The sequence below is a fragment of the Phascolarctos cinereus genome, unplaced genomic scaffold (assembly GCF_003287225.1).
Source record: "Phascolarctos cinereus isolate Bilbo 61053 unplaced genomic scaffold, phaCin_HiC Scaffold_5;HRSCAF=322, whole genome shotgun sequence".
In the NCBI taxonomy this organism is placed as follows: Eukaryota; Metazoa; Chordata; class Mammalia; order Diprotodontia; family Phascolarctidae; genus Phascolarctos; species Phascolarctos cinereus.
In genome coordinates this window covers 258,536,742-258,547,760 of record NW_027555958.1, presented here as the reverse complement: position 1 = coordinate 258,547,760, position 11,019 = coordinate 258,536,742, and the positions used below count along the sequence as shown (strand labels likewise).

General features: G+C 41.2%; 1 protein-coding gene across 4 annotated transcripts in view; it reads left to right on the top strand.

Annotated features, from left to right (window-relative positions):
* Nucleotides 1-3,851: 3,851 nt before the first annotated feature.
* The window catches only part of CYBC1 (cytochrome b-245 chaperone 1), a 52,694-nt gene continuing 45,526 nt past the window's right edge, over nt 3,852-11,019 (top strand). For 3 of the 4 annotated variants that reach the window (XR_013487140.1, XM_020966726.2, XM_020966724.2), the window contains exon 1: nt 3,852-3,960. The gene's annotated coding sequence lies outside the window, so the exon portion shown is untranslated. Of the gene's footprint in view, nt 3,961-8,029; nt 8,070-11,019 lie in introns of all 4 variants that reach the window. The other variant, XM_020966725.2, reaches the window with a different exon arrangement.

The window sequence follows — 11,019 nt, the reverse complement described above, 5'->3', positions numbered from 1 at the left end:
TTGGAGTTTTCTTGGCAAAGATACTGCAGTGGTTTGCTATTTCCTTCTTCAGCTCATTTTACAGATGAGGAACCTGGGCAAACAGATAGTAAGTGTCTGAGGCTGGATTTGAACTCAGATCTTCCTGACTCCAGGGCCGTCACTCTATCTACCACACCACCTACCTTTCCCTTACTCAAAGAATAAAATATATTAAAGAATATATGGCTGCATGAAGCTTTTTGTGTTTTCCTTTCCTCCATAAAGGCATACTTGTGACCGCAGGGTGTGATTTCATAGTGTTCTGTCTACTTCAAGCTGGAGTGCCTTTATATCTGAGAACCTATTTTCTCCTACTCCCCAACATGGCCACTGATTAAGTCCAGCCCTTCAGGTATGTGTATCTTGCCTCACTGCTCATCTTCTGTGACTAGAGAGAGGTGATATCATGCCACTTCTCTCTCTTTCTCTGGATAAGGGTTCTATCTACATCCTAGCTCTGAATTATTGTCATTTGTTATTCTACAGATTATGTTACTCTCCTACTCAATAAACTCAAATAGTTCCCTATAGCCTTTAAGATAAAATATGAATTCTTCTGTTAGGCTTTTAAAGCCTTTTACAACCTCTACCCATCCTATCTATCTAACCTTGGTGTATAATACTCTTCTTTCTTGCACTCTACAGTTTGCCAGACTGCCCTTTGAGGCAGCTAGTGGCACAGTGGATAAAGCACTGAGCCTGGAGTCAGGAAGACCTTATTTCAAAATTCAATCTCAGTCACTTACTAGTTGTGTGACCCTGAGAAAGTCACTTAACCTTTCTCCCTCAGTTTCTTCAACTGTAAAATGGAGATACCAATAGCACCTCCCTCACAGACTTGTGCAGTTCAAATGAGATAATATTTGTAAAGCTCTTAGTATGGTTACTGGCACATAGTAAGCCCTTGTTTCCTTCCTTTGTATTCCTCACATATGACACCATGCTTTTTCAGAGGCCAAATTCTACACTTGGAATGCACTCCCTCCTTACCTTCAGCTCTTTAAATCCCTTGTTTTCTTAAAAACTCAGCTCAAACGCTACCATGAAGCTTTGCCTGATCTCCAGAACTGCTAGTGCCTTCCCTATAACAATTAGTTTATATGTTTTGTATATTCACCTGTTGTCTCCCCTGAAAGAATATAAGCTCCCTGAAGGAAATGAAAATTTTAATTTTTGTCTTTGTATCCCCACATGTGTGAGGTGCAACACCATGTTCTACTGTTGTTTGCCCTTCATTCTCAAAGAGGACCATGACATCAGGGAGGTGATGCCACAACATGCAAGTGAACTGGATTTAAGTTAGGGAGAGCAGTGTAAAGTCACCAGCCTTACTTTCTCCTCTGCAGCCATCTGGGACAAGTGGTAAGATATAGAACAGGATGACTGGAGATGGCCCTGGACGCAGTGGGAGACCTTGGCCTTTTTAAGCTATGGTCTTTAACAGATCCCAGTTTGACTGAAGCAATGCTCATTTAGTGATTAAGGCTTGGTAAGGACAGAGGCAAAAGATGGCCTAGTTTGACTTCCCGAAAGGATCAGTCTGGGAGGGAAAGAAACCACAGAGCTTCTGGCCAGAACAAAAACAATTGCTATTTACACTCACTCTAAGCCATCAAAACCCAAACAATGAGCAAGTGAGGCTCGGGCTGGGATCTTGCTGCTTAATAAAATGCTTGTTGACTGACTGGTTTTGTTTCGGTCTGAGAGGTTGAGACCCCTCAAAGACCGGAGTACAGGACAGGCTTGTCTGGAATGAATTCACAGACTCAAACACTCTTTAAGTCAAGTTGGCAAAGTTTTATTGTTATACTATATACCAGGCAGGGATTCTTAAGGAACTTTTGAGAGACTGAGGATGGTGCTGGGGTTTATATGGAAAAGGGCATGGGAAAGGAATGCCAGGGATACTAATTAGGTAATCCAAAGGTCCAGGTGTCTTTGTGAACTATGGATGGGAAAGTACAGGGAGTATACCAGACACTGAGGGAGTCGTCGGAGGCATGGACCTTGTGGATCTGGTGGGAGGAAGAGTCCTTGGGTCAGCCAGGGACAAAAGTTCTTGGGCCAGGCAACTCTCTCTCTGTTCTGATTAGAGAATGCATTCTGCAACAAGAAAAAATTTTCTCACAGGACAGGAGCTTACTAAAATTGGGAGGCTTCCAGAGAAATGATCTTAGGGCTGGGGCCTGAGCAGCCCATCACTCTCTCACCCAGCTTTGTGTAACTGCACCAGGGAGAGTGATAAGTGGCTTGCTGGGGCCCACTCATGAGTAATTGCTAGACACAGTGTCCTTGGGCTGGGGGAAACTGCCAGGGATAGTGTTTCTGAGGCTAGGGAGAAATATGGTCTTGGAGTACAGGTCCCAGTACAAGCACTCAAACACCCCATCAGTTCTATTCAGGAAAGACAATAATGGGTTTAAAGGTAGACAGAACCATAACAGCCTTAGGTTATCTCATTTGAGTCTATTTTATATACTTGTAATACATGAATAATCCATTGAGTGTGGAAATGAATCAAAAGCTTTGCAATAATCAGTAAAGTTGGTATAAATATTATATAGCCCTTCTAAGTGGCTTGCTCAATAATTACTGAATCAATAATGACTTGTTCTTTAAAAACTCTTTTCTTCCTTGGCCAGTATACTGTCTTTTTCTGTTTACAAAATCTGGAGGTGATTCAAGATATGAATACATAGAATACATAAACATGGATATGGCCTACATTCAGAGGGATCATTCATGTTCTTTTGGTAATTAGTATTTGATGCCTTTCATTAACCAAGTTGGATCAAATTTGCCTTCAAGAAGCTGGTAAAGTGTATTGATAATAATTTATGCATTACTGTGAAGTGCCAGTAATTATGAACCTTATCTATCTTGCAGCTCTCCAGCTTTGTTTTCTAGTTGTTATTTTTTTAAATCACCTTCCTTGATATAGCAACATTAAGTATACTACCTACTTATAATTACTGTTTGAACCTGTAACTAGACTAAGTTCCAGGAACAATAACTCTTATTTTATCTCAACAATCTGTCTCTTTTAGAACCTGATTCTGGGGCTCTGGACACTGAGGAACTTAAATGTTTGTTGAACAAATGACTGCATAATGACTATGAGGATCTCAGCTTATATTTGTATGGTGTTTTACTATTTTCAAAAAGATTTTATACACATGACCTTGACAAAACAGAGTTAGAGGAGAATTGTGATTTGCCCAAGGCCACACAGCTTGAAGGTAACTACAGTGTGAATTCTAACATTCCTTCTATAACACGTTTTATTAAAATGGAATTCTTGTTCAGAAGAAAGAGGGATCTGAAGGCACCACTACCATCCAGGGCAATGTCACCCCACCCCACCCCCTCTCCCTTGCCCTCGCGAAGAATAAAACGGATCCTTCTCTAGAGAACGAAGGTGAGGAACTCCTTGAGAGACCATCTTAACTACAACACATTAGCTTCTTTCACTACTACTCAGCTCCCATTTCCAGGGCTTCCCGTCTAATTCCTGCAAAGTCGGCAAAGCCATTTTGGAATCGGGCAAAGTGTCCGATCCACTGGCTTCTTGGGCGGGCAAAGAGTCTCTGACAGTTGAAAGGGCACCCTTTTTCTGTTCTGCTTACTGAAACTCCAGCCAGGTGAAAGTTATTTTTTTTTCCTGTAAATTGTTTTGTTTTGTCGGCCTTGGCATTCCTTCTATGCCTTGGATCTGTAAGCCAATTTTTGCCAGAATGCAAGATGGCCACCACCGCTTCGTCCGCCCTCTGTTCCTCTTTTGAAACGGAAGTGGACCCTGTGGTCCGCTCTATGGTACCTCCCCGCCCACCCCCACCCCGACGCATAAATCCGGAAGTACCCTTCCCGCCCCGACCTCATTCAAACGACTGCTCTCCTGTGGTTCCTGGTGCCAGTTCCTCTGCCGCCGTCTTCAACTAGGTAGGCGCGTTCTCCACCCACCTTCTCTGCCGCTCTCCCTGCCATCTTGGGGTGGTAGGACTTACCGCATTCATTTTGACAGAGTAATAGGGAAGGCGTGAATGAGTGAATACACACACTTGCATCTTCCTCTTTGCTGCCCTCCCTCCCCAGTAGCCGGAGGACGCTGGAGAAAAGCGAAAAGAAAGGAAGAGCTCTGGTTGTCAGTGATGCAGGGAGCTGCGGGGGCTTGGGCTTTCTCTTTCTGCTGGATGCTGGGGACAGGATTCCTCCCTCCCCAACCCCCAAGCACCTTAGGAACCCTTGCTGGTTGGTGGGGGTAATCCAGGTGACCGTGAGATCGTAGCTTTAAAACTGGAAGAGCCATCGAATCCCACCCTGTCATTTTGCAGAGGAGGAGACTGAGGCTCAGAGGTAGAGATTGGCCAAGGACCACACAGGTAGTGTCACAGCCGTGATGTGTCACACATAAGCTTTTTGTAATTTTCCTTCTTTCTCGGTGTCAAGGCTACTCCCCCCCCCCCACATCCCCTAATTCTCCCAAGAAATAAGTACATATCCAAGCTCTATTAGCTCAGAAGGTTAGCAGAAGTGGTGTCACATTAAACAAAAATCTGCCTTGGTTCCGACCACATAGCTCACAGGAACCAGAGTTTTGAATCAGGGAAGCTCTGCTCAATTCAGAATAGAAAAATTTCCCTTAAATCCATGACTTTTTCCACGATACTACTCTTTTTGACATCTATTGTGCTAATAAATACAGTGTCAGTTATTAACTGTGATGGATGAGTTAACAAGTATGGCTGAGTAAGTAACCTCATAATTCTGTAGAAATAAAAGCAGCCTTAAAGGTTCTCTTCAAATGAGATGTCTTCCAAATATATCTTAAAATCACACCAGATTCAGTGACAGATGCAAGCTGAGTTTCAGCATCAAGCCGGGCATAAAACACAGACGTATACTCACCTAAAGAGTTCACTACTGTCATGAAGGATACCTACACAGAATGCAAATAGAAGCTGTTCCTTATCATCCATAAAGTTCTCCAAATGTTCCTACTTTCTTTTTTTTCTTTTTCACTTTACTGTTTATTGAAAACATTACAATTCTCCCTTCTTTCCACCCCTCTTCCACCCACTGAGAAAGTAAGCAATATGTTCATGTGAGCTCATACAAAACATTTCCATATTAGCCATATCTTTTTAAAAAGCAAGAAAATAAAGTAAGAAAATTATAAAAATTCTCCTGCTTTCATATGACATTGTACTAATTCTTTTGAGCCCACAAAGACCTGTGTCCTTTCATTTTTAGCACTTCTGAGAAAGGTGCTTTTGAGTGAGTTTCTTCCAGAATTTTGAAGTTATAGAGGAAAAGAAGAACTCACCTCATTTGTTTAATGAACATTTGGGCAAACATCCAAAATTTTGTGATTATTTTTCATAAGTGTCCACATAAATTCTCTGATGCTAATTCTCACTCTTTTTAAACTTACTGCAGTATGGTTTGTGACTGTTAATCAACTGAAACCTCTCTCTCTACACTTAAATGGTTTGCCATTTAAAAACTTCTCTGTCCACAGTTACTAGTGGTTTGCCAATTCATGCTTTGTTGTTTGTATCTCCAATGGCCCAGCATTGTGTGTTATTTATTAATTGATTACCTCTTAACTGTGGATGTCCTCCAAGGCACAGTCCTATAGCATTTTGTATTTGATGCTGGAAACAATAGGGAGTCCCTAGAGTTTATTGAGTGACATGGTCAGATCTGAACTTTAGGAAAATCATTGATGGCTAGATGGAGGATGGATTGGAGTAGAGAGAGACTTGAGACAGGAGACCCATCATCAGGCTCTTGAAATAGTCCAGGCATGAAATGATGAGGGCCTGCATCAGAATGGTGGCAGTGTCAGAGAAGATAGGGGCATATCCGAGAGATATTACAAAGGTGAAATTGATAGGCCTTGGCAACAGCTGGAGTGTGAGAGGTAAGAGATAGTGGTGGCAAGAGTGAAGAATAACTCCTAAGTTGTGAGCTTGATGGATTGGGAGGATGGTATTACCCTCTATCGTAATAGGGAAGGCGGGGGTGGTAGTGGTGGTGGAAGGTTTAGGGAAAAAGATAATGAGTTCTATTATGGACATGTTTAGTTTAAGACGTCTATTGGAGGTCCAGTTTGAGATGTCTGAAAGGCAGTTGGAGATGAGTTTGGAGGTCAGCTTAGAGTTTTGGGCAGAATAGGTAGATTTGAGAGTCATTGGCATTATGGTCATTAAATCCATTGGCGCTAATGACACAGAAGGCCCAGGACAGAATCCTGAGGAACACTTGTATTTAGAGGAAGTGATCTGGATGAGGATCTAGCAAAAGGGACTGAGAGGGAGTGGTCATATAGATAAGAGGAGAACCAGGACATGTGTCTGTGTCCCAAAAATCTAGAGAGAAGAGAGTATCAAGGAGGAGAGAGTGATCGACAATGTCAGCTAGGTGGCCAAGTGAAATTGGCCTGGAATCAGGAAAACCTGAGTTCATATCCAGCTTCAGACACTTATTAGCTATGTGATTCTGGGCAAGTCACTTTAACTTCTGTCTGGCTCAGTTTCCTCATGTGTAAAATGGGGGTAATAATAATATATATTATAATAAAAAAATAATAATAATCTCCTAGTCTGTTGTGAAGATCAAAAGAAATAATAATTGTAAAGCACTTAGCACAGTGTCTGGCACATAGTAAGCACTATGTAAATGTTAGCTACTATGATCATCGTTATTATTAAAGGCTTCAGAGAGGTCAAGGAGAATGAGGATTGAGAAAACTAAGAGATTATTGGTAACTTTGGAAAGAGCAGTTTGTTTTTTTATTTTTTTTCTCTGCAAGGAATACAGCTTTATTAAGTGAAAAAGTGAATTAATTATACATTGACCCTGTCTTCAAATAATTTGTAGTGTAAGATGACAGTTATATAGTGGCTCCTCTTTTCCATATAATGGCTTCCTCTTTAGTTGCACAACCAGGAGCACATAAAAAAAATGGTGCAGCTTAGAGGACTAACAGGGAAATCATCGAGGTCATTATATCAATAATCAGCCTGCTCTTCTCCCACTCAATATTTATCTTTCTAATATAAATTTATAAGATACTCATAAGTTAGGTAGGTCTACCTAAAAAGTGCCATTTCATTGCAAAATAATGTAACCATTACAGCAAGGAGCACAATTTCAAGGATGCATACCTCACTTCCAGTTTTCTACATCTGAATTAGACTTTATTTTATGAATAACATTAATATTCAGATCTTGAACCAGAGTTAAACTCTTTATCTGTTCATATGTGATGTCTTCATATTTTGATGTTTAGTATCACTACAGTTCTTCACATGAACATTTACAAATATTAATATATCTAGAAAGCAATTGACCATCAATAAAATTTAACAGCAGTTTTGGAGAACCTGCTGTATTAAAGTCACTGAGTGAATTACTAAGGACAGAAACAGCAACTAAGATGATGGAGCAGAGGAACCACTCAACTGAGCTTTCACAGCAGACAGTGGAAAAATGAGCAAACAACAAAGAAAAACCTGACCACAAAAGAATCGATGTGGTGACAGGGAATATAAACACACACATGCAGAAGAAGGTAATGAAGTCAAAACAGGTGCAAGCAAAGCTTCAGTTTTCCCAGCAGATTTTGTTAAACAGTGATTTCTCATCCCAGAAGCTGGAGTCTCTGGGTTTATCAAATAATAGATTAGTATAGTCATTGACTGTTGTGTCTTGCATACCTAAACTATTCCACTTCTGACAGTTGATGCTTTATAATACAATTTAAGATCTAGTTCAGCTAGGCCACCTTCCCTTGCATTTCTTTTCATTAGTTCCCTTGATATTCTGGACCTGTTGTTCTCCTAGATGACTTTTGTTATTGTTTTTTCTAGCTCTATAAAATAATTTTTGGTAGTTTGGTATGGTGCTGAGTAAATAAATTAACTTAGGTAGAATTGTCATTTTTATTATATTAGCTTGGCCTACCCATGAGCAACTGATATTTTTCTTTTCTTTTTTTTTTTAGGCAGTTGGGGTTGAGTGACTTGCCAAGGGTCACACAGCTAGTAAGTGTCAAGTGTTTGGTCTGAGGTCACATTTGAACTCAGGTCCTCCTGACTTCAGGGCTAGTGCTGTATCCACTGTACTATCTTGGAGTTTCTGTGGAATGATAAGGCTGGAAGCCAGATTATAAGAGATTAAGGAGAGGAGAAATTGGAGGCACCTATTGCAGATGCCTTTTCAAGGAGTTTAGCTATAAAGAGTGGAAGAGATAAAAGATGGAAGGGTCAAGTAAGGGTTTTCTCTCTCTCTCTCTCTCTCTCTCTCTCTCTCTCTCTCTCTCTCTCTCTCTCTCTTTCTCTCTCTCTCTCTTTTTCTCTCTCTCTCTGTCTCTCTGTTTGCTAAGCAGTGGGGTTAAGTGACTTGCCCAGGGTCACACGCTAGTAAGTGTCAAGTGTTTGTTCTGAGGCCAGATTTGAACTCGGGCCTCCTGATTCCAAGACTGGTGCTCTATCCACTGTGCCACCTAGCTGCCCCACAAGTAAGGGTTTTTTGAAGATGGGGGAGATAAGGGCATGTTTATAGGCAGTAGTGAATTAGCCAGTAGACAGGGAGAGATTAAGAATAAATGAAAGAGTGGGGATGGCAGAAGGGGAAGTCTGTTGGAGAAGATGAGATGGAATGAGATCACTTAACAAGTAGCCTTGGTAAGGAGTAAGTCACTCTATCATGTGATACAGGGGTGAAGGAGGAGAAAGTGGCAGAAGGCATCAGAGTGATAGGAGATGAGGAAGACAGAGTTCACAGCAAATGGCCTTAATTTTTTTTTTTTGTTAAATGATGAAGCAAAGATCTCAGCTGAGGGGAGTAGAGGAGGGTAGTGGTGGTGGTATTAGAAGTTTGAAGAGGGATGAAAAAGGTTTGGAAGAGGTGTTGTGGAGAGTGAGATGATGAGTTGATAAGCAAGGTGTAGTAGATTTGCCTAGCAGCAGTGAGGGCCCAGATGAGGTTGTATATCATAAATTTGTAGTAAAACCATTCAGAATGATTGTGTGATTTCTCCATCTTTGTTCAGCTGCACATGTCTAGGAGTGAAGGTGGTGAATCATGGGAGTGGTCCAAGGCTTGATAGGGCATAATTAGTGATATGATAAGGGGACTGGGGATCCAAGAGAGGATAGTGTAGAGTTGAATTAGTTAGTCAAGAAGGGGAAAAGAGGATAGTGTGGCTAGTGTAGGGGAAATGGCCTGGGAGATAATTGAGGGGTCAAGGAATTGTCTTCTAGATTTGCAACCTAGGCATCTTCCTATACTGTACTCTTCTCTCAATTACTTCACAGCAATTGCCAAATCTGTTTTTTCTGCCTTCACAGTCTCTTTTGTATATATCCCCTTTTCTCTACTTTCATAGCTACCTTGTTAGTTCAGGCCCTCATTACCTTTCATAGTAGCCTAATTGGTTTCTACTTCAAATCTTGCCCCACTCTAATCTATCTTCCACATAATTGCCAGTGATTTTCCTAAAGTGTTAGTTTGACCATTTCACTCCCATGTAGCTCCCTGTGAGAAAAGCCAAAAGTATATAGACTACTGAATTTAAATAGAAGCAGAAATTTCTTCTCTTCACATAAAGTACCTAATATACCTTCCATGTCACCAGTCTCCTGGGTAGTTGAATTTTGATCACTCTTTTCATTCGGTCATCTCTGGAGGAAAGTCATTTTGCAAAGCCAGTAATTCTTTTTGCATTGACACTGTGATGGAATCGTACACATTTCCCTTTTTGGTCTTTAGAAAATGCATCTATAATACACATACACACACACTCACGCGCACTAAAATTCTTGCTTCATCTGTTCCAGAAATTCTAGTTGAATTTTTGTCCATGCTTTGTTTTTCTTTGAGGCTTTCCTTATAGAGTGATAGATTTTGGAGTCTTTTTCCTCTTCTGTGTTTGTGTCTTAAGTGTCTCTGTCATTTTAGAAGCTCTTTATAGTGGGCTTCTTTTTTTTTTCTTTGAACATCCTTCCAGCTTATTTTCTGATTTCAGACTTAATGTCAGGGCTGGTCTCTCTCACACTTTTGGAGGAAAGGTTTGAGCTATTCCTGTAGGCTTCTTTCTTGGGATATTGAGTGTTATATTATTTTAGGATCTCAGGGAGATGTTGGGGACCTGCAAGCTTCCAATGACCTCTAAGTATCAGGATCCAAGGCCAGGTCTTACTGCTGCCTCTCCTGTTTTGAGCTCTGCAAGTTCTTGATCTGGTTTTGAGGTCTGTACAAGAATAGACTGCTGTTGGACTCAGTCCCTATCAGCCTGCTCTGTTAATTAAGAGTGGCAGAATTGTCAGTTCCCTTTTGTTTTGATATTCCTACCCTGGTTATTCCTCTGCATGCTGGGCTAGAGACCCTGTTCTGTATGAGCCACATTACTGCTGGTTTTTGAACATCCTTCTTTCTTGATATGCCATGCAGGGACTCCTTACTCAGGAATGCCATCCTTGTGTACAAATCTGTGATCTGAAACTCGGTAATAGGGGACAAAGCTGCTAGTTCACACCTGTTCCCGTTGCAGTGCCTTGGTCTGGGACCTCCTTTTGCCCTAGTACACAGCTTCCACCTTAGTGCTAGATTGTAGTACTACTGGCCTGGCCCTATCCCCTGTCTGTCAACTGTCAGTAGACCCTCTTGTTTGTTTCCCTTTGCCAATGTGAGCTGGACAGATAACTTGCTATAATTTTTTCTGTTTTTTCTTTTTTGCCATCAGGATTTGATCTGGTGCATTTTCTAGATCTGTTAAAAGGAGTTTTGTAGAGAGCAGTTCTGCAACACTGGTTCCTACAACTCTGCCATCTTGGCTTTGCATCTTGATTACTTGTTCTTTGTTGAAGAGGGCCAAAATGATTATCCTGTAGTTTAAGGGCTGTGGGCAGAGATTCTGGGCCCCCAGGAACAAAGTTCTGCAGGCTTCAGGTACCCCTGGAGTATCTTTGGTCAGAAGGCTAGTAGGCTTCT